General features: G+C 44.0%; 1 pseudogene; it reads right to left on the bottom strand.

Annotated features, from left to right (window-relative positions):
* Positions 1-5429: 5429 nt before the first annotated feature.
* On the bottom strand, positions 5430-7279 carry LOC129538936 (serine/threonine-protein phosphatase 2A 65 kDa regulatory subunit A beta isoform pseudogene; annotated as a pseudogene).
* Positions 7280-8237: the final 958 nt, after the last annotated feature.

Here is an 8237-nt window from a genome sequence, read left to right as displayed (position 1 = left end):
CCGTGAAAGGCAAAACGCCCCAAGCTAAGACAATGCCAGACCTACTCATAGAACAAAGGACTGAAGAGAGCTAGCCAGCTGAGGTCAGCCCATCCACCATCCCACGCTGAGACAGGCAGGGAAGGGCAACCAGAGCTGGAAGCAGGCAATCTCGGCCCCAGGGAGGCATTCAATATCAAGCTGTAAGCAGGCTTCTTTGCTTATCAAGACTTCTTGGGTTCTGGCCGGTTGATATCAACCTGAGAAGGTGCACTGATAGTACGCCCGGAAAACCAAGCAACAGTGACGGGGGAGGCAATAAGTCACAGCGACTGTGCTGGCCAAACACCTGGTCACCTGAGCTGCTTGGACTGGGCAAGGGCACAAAACGCAGGCCCAACCAAATCTGCGCCTTTGTGGAGTATCTGAGAACCAGAAGCTGAGCGGCTTAGAACAGGGATGTACATCCAACCCAGAGCCGGATTCGGACGCTTCCCAGCACAGCAACCTAAAGCCTGTGCAGTGTAGACTGGGACAGCACACACGCCGTGAGAGGTGGCAAACCCAGTGTATCCAAGATACTGCAAGCACTCCCCACTGATGCCACTGATATTTGTCTGCAGCTTACCTTCCTTCCCACAGTACTACCGAACAGGTGAGCTTAAAAAAGTGTCTACCACCACCCTTGTATCAGGACAGGAAATAGACACTGAAGAAATCATCAAACAGAAGAAGCTTAAACAGAAGGAACTGAATTGGAAGAGACAGATGGAGAAGTCTTGAGACTACTGCAAGAATAAGACTGAAAACCAGAGGCAGAGGCTTAAGTCCAAATCCTGAGAACACCAGAGAACTGCTGTTCTAGGTTACATTAATTGACAAGAGCTCATCAAATGCCTCCATACCTTCACTGAAACCAGGCACCACCCAAGGGTCAACAAGTTCCAGAGAAAGACATACCAAGCTAATTCTCCAGCAACACAGGAGAATAGACCTGATCTTCAATATAAAGGTTGCCCAAAGCCACTCCAACCCCAATGACATCTCATAATTCATTACTGGACAGTTCATTGCACTACAGAGAGAAGAAATCCAGCTCCACCCCGCAGAACACCGACACAAGTTTCCCGAACCAGGCAACCTTGACATGCTACCCTTCCAAGGCCACACACAGCGATGAAACTACACAATAAAGAAAAATCCACACACTGCCTGAAGACGGAAATGGCACCACTAACAGAGCAATATAAGCAAGACGAAGAGGCAGATAAATACTCAGCAAGTAAAGGAACAGGACAAATGCGCACCAAAAAAAAAAAAAAAAAAACAGAGTAAGATATAGGGAATCTACTTGATAAAGAATTTCGAATATTGATAGTGAAAATGATTTAAAATCTTGAAAACAAACTGAAGTTACAGATAAATAACCTGGAGACAAGGATCGAGAAGATGCAAGAAAGGTTTAATAAGGATCTAGAAGAAATAAAAAAGAGTGACTATACAATGGATAATGCAATAGATGAAATCAGAAACACTCTGGAGGGCACCAATAGTAGAATAATGGAGACAGAAGATAGGATAAGCGAGTTAGAAGATAGAATTGTAGAAATAAATGAAACAGAGAGGAAAAAAGAAAAATGAATTCAATGAAATGAGGACAATCTCTGAGACCTCTGGGACAATGTTAAATGCCCCAACATTCGAATCATAGAAGTCCCAAAAGAAAAGACAAAAAGAAAGACCATGAGAGAATACTTGAGGAGATAAGAGTTGAAAACTTCCCTAAAATGGGGAAAGAAATAATCAAGTCTAAGAAACACAGAGAGTCCCTATCAGGATAAACTCAAGGCCAAATTCTCCAAGACAAACATGAATCAAACTAACAAAAATCAAACACAAAGAACAAATATTAAAAGGAGCAAGGGAAAACCAACAAATAAAACACATGGAGATTCCCAGAAAGATAACAAGTGATCTTTCACCAGAAACTCTTCAGGCCAGGAGGCAATGACACGACATACTTAAAGTGATGAAAGAAAATAGCCTACAGCCCAGATGATTGTATCCAGCATGGATTTCATTCAAATATGAAGGAGAAATCAAAAGCCTTACAAACAAGCAAAAGCTGAGAGAATTCAGCATCACCAAACCAGCTCTCCAACAAATGCTAAAGGATCTTCTCTTGACAGGAAACACAGAAAGGGTACATAAACTTGAACCCAAAACAGTAAAGAAAATGGCAACGGGATCATACCTATCAATATTTACCTTAAATGTAAATGGGTTGAATGTCCCAACCAAAAGACAAAGACTGGCTGAATAGATACAAAAACAAGAGCCTTATCATGTTGTCTGCAAGAGACCCACCTCAAAACAAGGGACACACACAAACTGAAAGTGAAGTGCTGGAAAAAGATATTCCATGCAAATAGAGACCAAAAGAAAGCAGGAGTAGTAATATTCGTATCAGATAAAATAGACTTTAAAACAAAGGATGTGAAAAGAGAAAAAGAAGAAAACTACATATTGATCAAAGGATCAATCCAAGAAGAAGATATAGCAATTATAAACATATGCACCCAACATAGGAACACTGCAATATGTAAGACAGTTACTAACAAGTATGAAAGGCTAAATTAACAACAGTGCAATAATAGTGGAAGACTTTAATACCCCACTCACACCTATGTATAGATCAACTAAACAGAAAATTAACAACGAAACACAAACTTTAAATGATATAATAGACCATATAGACCTAATAGATATCTATAGGGCATTTCACGGCAAAACAAAGAATTTCTCCTTTTTCTAAAGTGCACAAAAAAACCTTTTCCAGGATAGATCACATCCTGGGCCATAAATTTTGACTTGGTAAATACAAAAAAAATTGAAAAATTTCAAGCATCTTTTCTGCCCACAGTGCAGAAAGATTTGATCTCAACTACAAGAGAAAAACTATTAAAAATGCCAGCATATGGAGGCTGAACAACACGCTGCTGAATAGCCAACAAATCATAGAAGAAATCAAAAGAGAAATCAAAATGTGCATAGAAATGAATGAAAATGGAAACACAACAAACCAAATCTTATGGAACACTGTGAAAGCCATGCTAAGGGGAAAGTTCATAGAAATATAGGCGTACCCCAAGAAACAAGAAAATAGTCAACTAAGTAATCTAACTCTACATCTAAAGAAACTAGAAAAGGAAGAAATTAAGAACCCCAGGGTTAGCAGAAGGAAAGAAATCTTAAAACTAAGGCAGAAATAAACGCAAATTAAATTAAAGAGACCATAGCAAAAATCAGCAAAAGCAAAAGCTGGCTCTTTGAGAGGGTAAATAAAATTTACCAACCACTAGCCAGACTCATCAAGAAACAAAGGGAGAAAATCCAAATCAATAAAACCAGAAAAGAAAAAGGAGAGATCACAATAGACAACACAGAAATATAAAGGATCATAAGAGACTGCTATCAGAAATTATATGGCCATAAAATTGACAACTTGGAAGAAATGGACAAATTCTTAGAAAAATACAAGTTTTCAAAACTGAACCAGGAAGACATACAAAATCTTAATAGACCCATCACAAGCACGGAAATCGAAGCTGTAATCAGAAATCTCCCAGCAAACAAAAACCCAGGGCCAGAAAGCATAACAGCTGAATTCTACCAAAAATTTAGAGAAAAGGTAACACCTATTCTACTCAAACTATTCCAGAAAATTGCTGAGGAAGGGAAACTTCCAAACTCATTCTATGAGGCCACCATCACCCTAATCACAAAACCTGTCAAAGATCTCACAAAAACAGAAAACTACAGCCCAATATCACTGATGAACATAGATGCAAAATTCCTTCACAAAATCCTGACAATCAGAATCCAACAACACATAAAGAACATCATACATGATGACCAAGTGGGTTTTATCCCAAGAATGCAATGATTCTTCAATATCAGTATATCAGTCAATGTAATACAGCACATTAACAAACTGAAAAAAAAATGGATATCTCAATAGATGCAGAGAAAGCTTTTGACAAAATTCAACATGGATTTATGATAAAAACCCTCCAGAAGATGGGAATAGAAAGAACATACCTCAACATAATAAAAGCTATATATGACAAACCCACTGCTGCTGCTGCTAAGTCACTTCAGTCGTGTCCAACTCTGTGTGACCCCATAGACGGAAGCCCACCAGGCTCTCCCTTCCCTTGGATTCTGCAGGCAAGAACACTGGAGTGGATTGCCATTTCCTTCTCCACTTCCCTATGCAAAATCCCATTTGTGAAGGCCTGTGTAAAACATTTCAAACAAGAGCAATGTATGACCAGACAAAATACCACAAGTTAACAGGCAGGATATGTCATCTTAACCCTTAAAATATTAAAAATTACATATTAACTGGTTTTACTTGTGATATGACATGACTGGGCGACTTAACTGAACTGAATTGAACGTACAGGAAGAAACCTCATATGGTTTACAATGCTGTTCTTAATTCCTAGGGATTTAAATCTACATGATACTAAAAATATCCCAGTATTTTGGTGAGTATTTTGGTACCTAATCGCTCAGTTTCTTATATATTATTTCTGGTATGGGAGTAGTAAGCTAAAGAGGCTCTAATTTTGTCATGCTTGTGGGCTTTTCAGTATTCCTATGGGAGACTTCATTAGATTTGTCCTTCATTAAGCCTATGCTAATATGACAAACCCACAGCAAACATTATCCTCAACAGTGAAAGATTGAAAGCATTTCCCCTAAAGTCAGGAACAAGACAATGGTGGCCACTCTTACCACTACTGTTCAACATAGTTCTGGAAGTTTTGGGCACAATAATCAGAGCAGAAAAAGACATCAAAGTAATCCAAACTGGAAAAGAGGTAAAACCCTCATTGTTTGCCAATGACATGATCCTCTACTCAGAAAACCCTAAAGACTCTACCAGAAAACTACTAGAGCTAATCAATGAATACAGTAAAGTTGTAGGATGTAAAATCAACACACAGAAATCCCTTGAATTCCTATATACTAATAATGAGAAAATAGAAAGGGAAATTAAGGAAACTATTTCATTCACTGCTGCAACGAAAATAATAAAATACTTAGAGATATATCTACATAAAGCAACAAAAGGCTTCTTTTTTTTAATTTCTAGACATTTATTTCTCTGTGAAAAGGGGGGAAAGGGACTAAAATAAAAACGGCACAACTAACACAAAAAACCACCAGGAGGAAGGGAGGGAGGCAGAGGAGATGGGGGAGGGGCCCCCATGCAGCAGCACTGGCTGGAGACCGGGGTGCTCGCCCCACTCCCCACCTGGCGGGAGCGGCCCCATCCTCCCAGGGCTCTGCTCCGTCCCACCCTGTGTGACCCCAGCCCCGTGAGGGGTGGATGTGAGGAGTCGGAGTCCCGGTCTGAGGGAGGAACCGTGCCGGGAGAGGGACCTGGGGTCAGACCATGCACGGGGAGTGACAGCCAAGGGACCCCCACTATCCCCCCAGGGAGGGGCCTGGCGGGGGAGGGTGGACACCGTAGGCCGGCGGTGGGTCCTCTTCCAGCATCAGGCGAGAGACAGAACAGTCAGAGCCTCCTGGGCGAAGTACTTGACGTCCACGTCCTGGTCCTGGGTCAGCTTCTCAAGGACGGGCTTGACCTCGCTCTGAAGCATGCTGTTGTCCAGGATGGGCCCGATCTTCTACAGGGACTTGGACACGTTGGCAACAGGGTCCCCGGCCATGTGCAGCACGGTGGGCAGCATGTGCTTGGTGGTGATGTCCTGCCTGCAGATCTCAGACAGCACATTGATACAGAAGAGTGTGGCCATGCGGTGCAGGTAGTTGGGGTCCCCAGACATGGCCAAGACCTTGGGGATGATAGTCGCATGGGCCCACTCCTTCCTGAACCTCTCCACCAGCTTCTTGAGGTTGCTGGTGGCTGCCTCGCGGATGGCATAGACATGATCCACAAGCCAGGCCATGCACAAGGAGTTGAATTTCTCATCAAAGAACTCCACCCCCAGTTGTCCCGCCAGCAGAGGGATATACTCGATGATGGCCAGCCGCACCCGCCACTTGGCATCCTCCGCAAGCTCCACGATGGCAGGGAGTAGGGACTTCAACAGCTGCCTGATGCGGATCACCTCGTTCATGCAGTGCAGGTTGGAGATGATGTTCAGCCGCACCTCCGGGCACTCGTCCTTCAACTGGGCCAGGAAGAGGTGCAGGATCATGCTGTCTTTGCCCAGGATCGGAAAGAGGCCCATGATGATGGAGGCCAGGGCTGACTTGACGTGCTGGTTGGCATCAGACACCAGCTCCTTGATGCAGGGCAAGATCTGGGTCATGATCACATTCTCCCGACAGTCAGCGGAGAGATTTTCACAGAATTCTTTGACCTTGTGGGAGGCAGCAGCCCTCACCTCAGTCAGCCTCACAGTCTTTCATCAGGTTCTGGAAGGAAGGACCCAGGTTCTTCTGGGTGATTTCAGGCCCCATTGCTTTCTGGAGCCCTGTGAACTTGTCGGCCACCATGTAATGGACGCGCCAGGACTTGTCCTCAGCAGCCTGGCACAGGGTGGGCATCACCAGGTCCTCCAAGGTCTCCTGGGGCAGGAGTTGGGCGATGTTGACGTATGCCTCCACTGCTAGCAGCCGCACCGAGTCCTGCTCGTCAGAGGCTAGGTTGGAGAACATGGGGATGATCTCGCTCTTGATGTTGTCCAGCTCCAGCACCTTGGCGGACTCCCCAACCTTGGAGGCTGTGGGTCACTGCACCATGGGGGTGTCATCTGAGCATAGGTTCTGGAAGTACTGTTGAAGCTCTGCCTTGATGGCACTGGACACATGGGGGTAGCAGACAGAGAAGAGGTCGCAGGCTGAAGTGTGGGAGGTGAACCAGGCTCCACCCGCCAGCCATTTCATCAGGGGCACGAAGTGGACCCCAAGATCGGAGGGGGAGTGCTCATGCGAGATATCCCGCAGGGACCGTCTCCTCCACCGTGTCCAGCAACTTCAAGGGCAGCAGCAGGCAGTGCATGTACTCGAGGCCACCCACCAGAGTGGTAAAGGTGCCCAGCTGCTCTGCCAGGTCCAAAAGGACCTCGTCCTCATCGTAGACTGTGACTGTAAGGAAGGGCAGAAGTTTACTCTGGGCCCTTTCGACCCCAAGGGTCAAAGCAATGGTGGACAGCTTCTAGATGCTGTTGGGGCAAAGCTGAACATCCTCGTTGTGGAGCTCCTCTATGAGCACCGTGATGGGGTAGAACAAGTTGTTGCCGTCGGCTGCTGCCATCTTGGGCCCGTCCCCTTCCTGTCAAGACTGAGGCCAGTGCCGTGCTAAAATTGGGATAGGGAGTGGTTGGGCTGGGAGGAGGAAAGGAACAAAAGACTTCTATAGAAAACTATAAGACACTGGTGAAAGAAATTAAATAGGACACTAATAGATGGAGAAATATACCATGTTCATGGATTAGAAGAATAAATATTGTGTGCTGGGAGCCAGCGAGGGAAATCCTACCCGTGGCAATGGTGAATTGGGGAAGAGGCCTGACGGGCAAAGGCTAATCAGGACTCGAGGAACCCCCTGGACTTACCCGAGCATCTACCCCAATGAAAACCGGAGTCTGACTGCCTTACTATCTTACACCTCTTATCAAGTCCTCTAATACTTATGGGGGCTTCCCCCCAACCACCTATCTCTGAAAACATTAATTCAAAGCTGTAGTTAAAAGTTCTCCTCGGCTTAATAGGAGTGTTCCAATCCAAGTCCCTCTGATAGCTTTCTAACTTGCATGACAAGTTTGTCCGGGCTCTTACAACTATGAATGTGACTGTTTACAGCCTCCCAGCCATGCAAGGACAGAAAGTCTAATATTCTAAAATACATGAATTTGTTGAAGAAGTAAAAATCATTAGAATAGTACTAAAAAAAAGATTTTATTGTTGAATCTATGCTTGTTGCAAAGTTTATCTATTGTACTTCGGAAATATATTAATCACAGGTAGAGAATATAAGTAGTAGCCTTTGATTTAACCACATCAGATCTTAAGTTAATAAATTCCTTTCTTGTAGCTCACTACACTTTTGCCTTATAGGAATGTAACTTTGTCATGTGTCTAGCACCTGACTTTACGAAAATCACTTTAAAAGAATATAAGACTTTTTCTAGCTAACTAACCTTTGTTAGGAGAGAGGGCCATAAAATGTCAGCAGGCCTCCTGGCCAGAAGATGATGTAAATCACCTAAAAG

Source organism: Moschus berezovskii, chromosome Y (genome assembly GCF_049115385.1).
Source record: "Moschus berezovskii isolate FMDL1 chromosome Y, NW_MosBer_1.0, whole genome shotgun sequence".
Lineage (NCBI taxonomy): Eukaryota > Metazoa > Chordata > Mammalia > Artiodactyla > Moschidae > Moschus > Moschus berezovskii.
The sequence above is the reverse complement of the archived record's forward strand: the minus strand, read 5'-3'. Positions and strand labels throughout refer to the sequence as shown.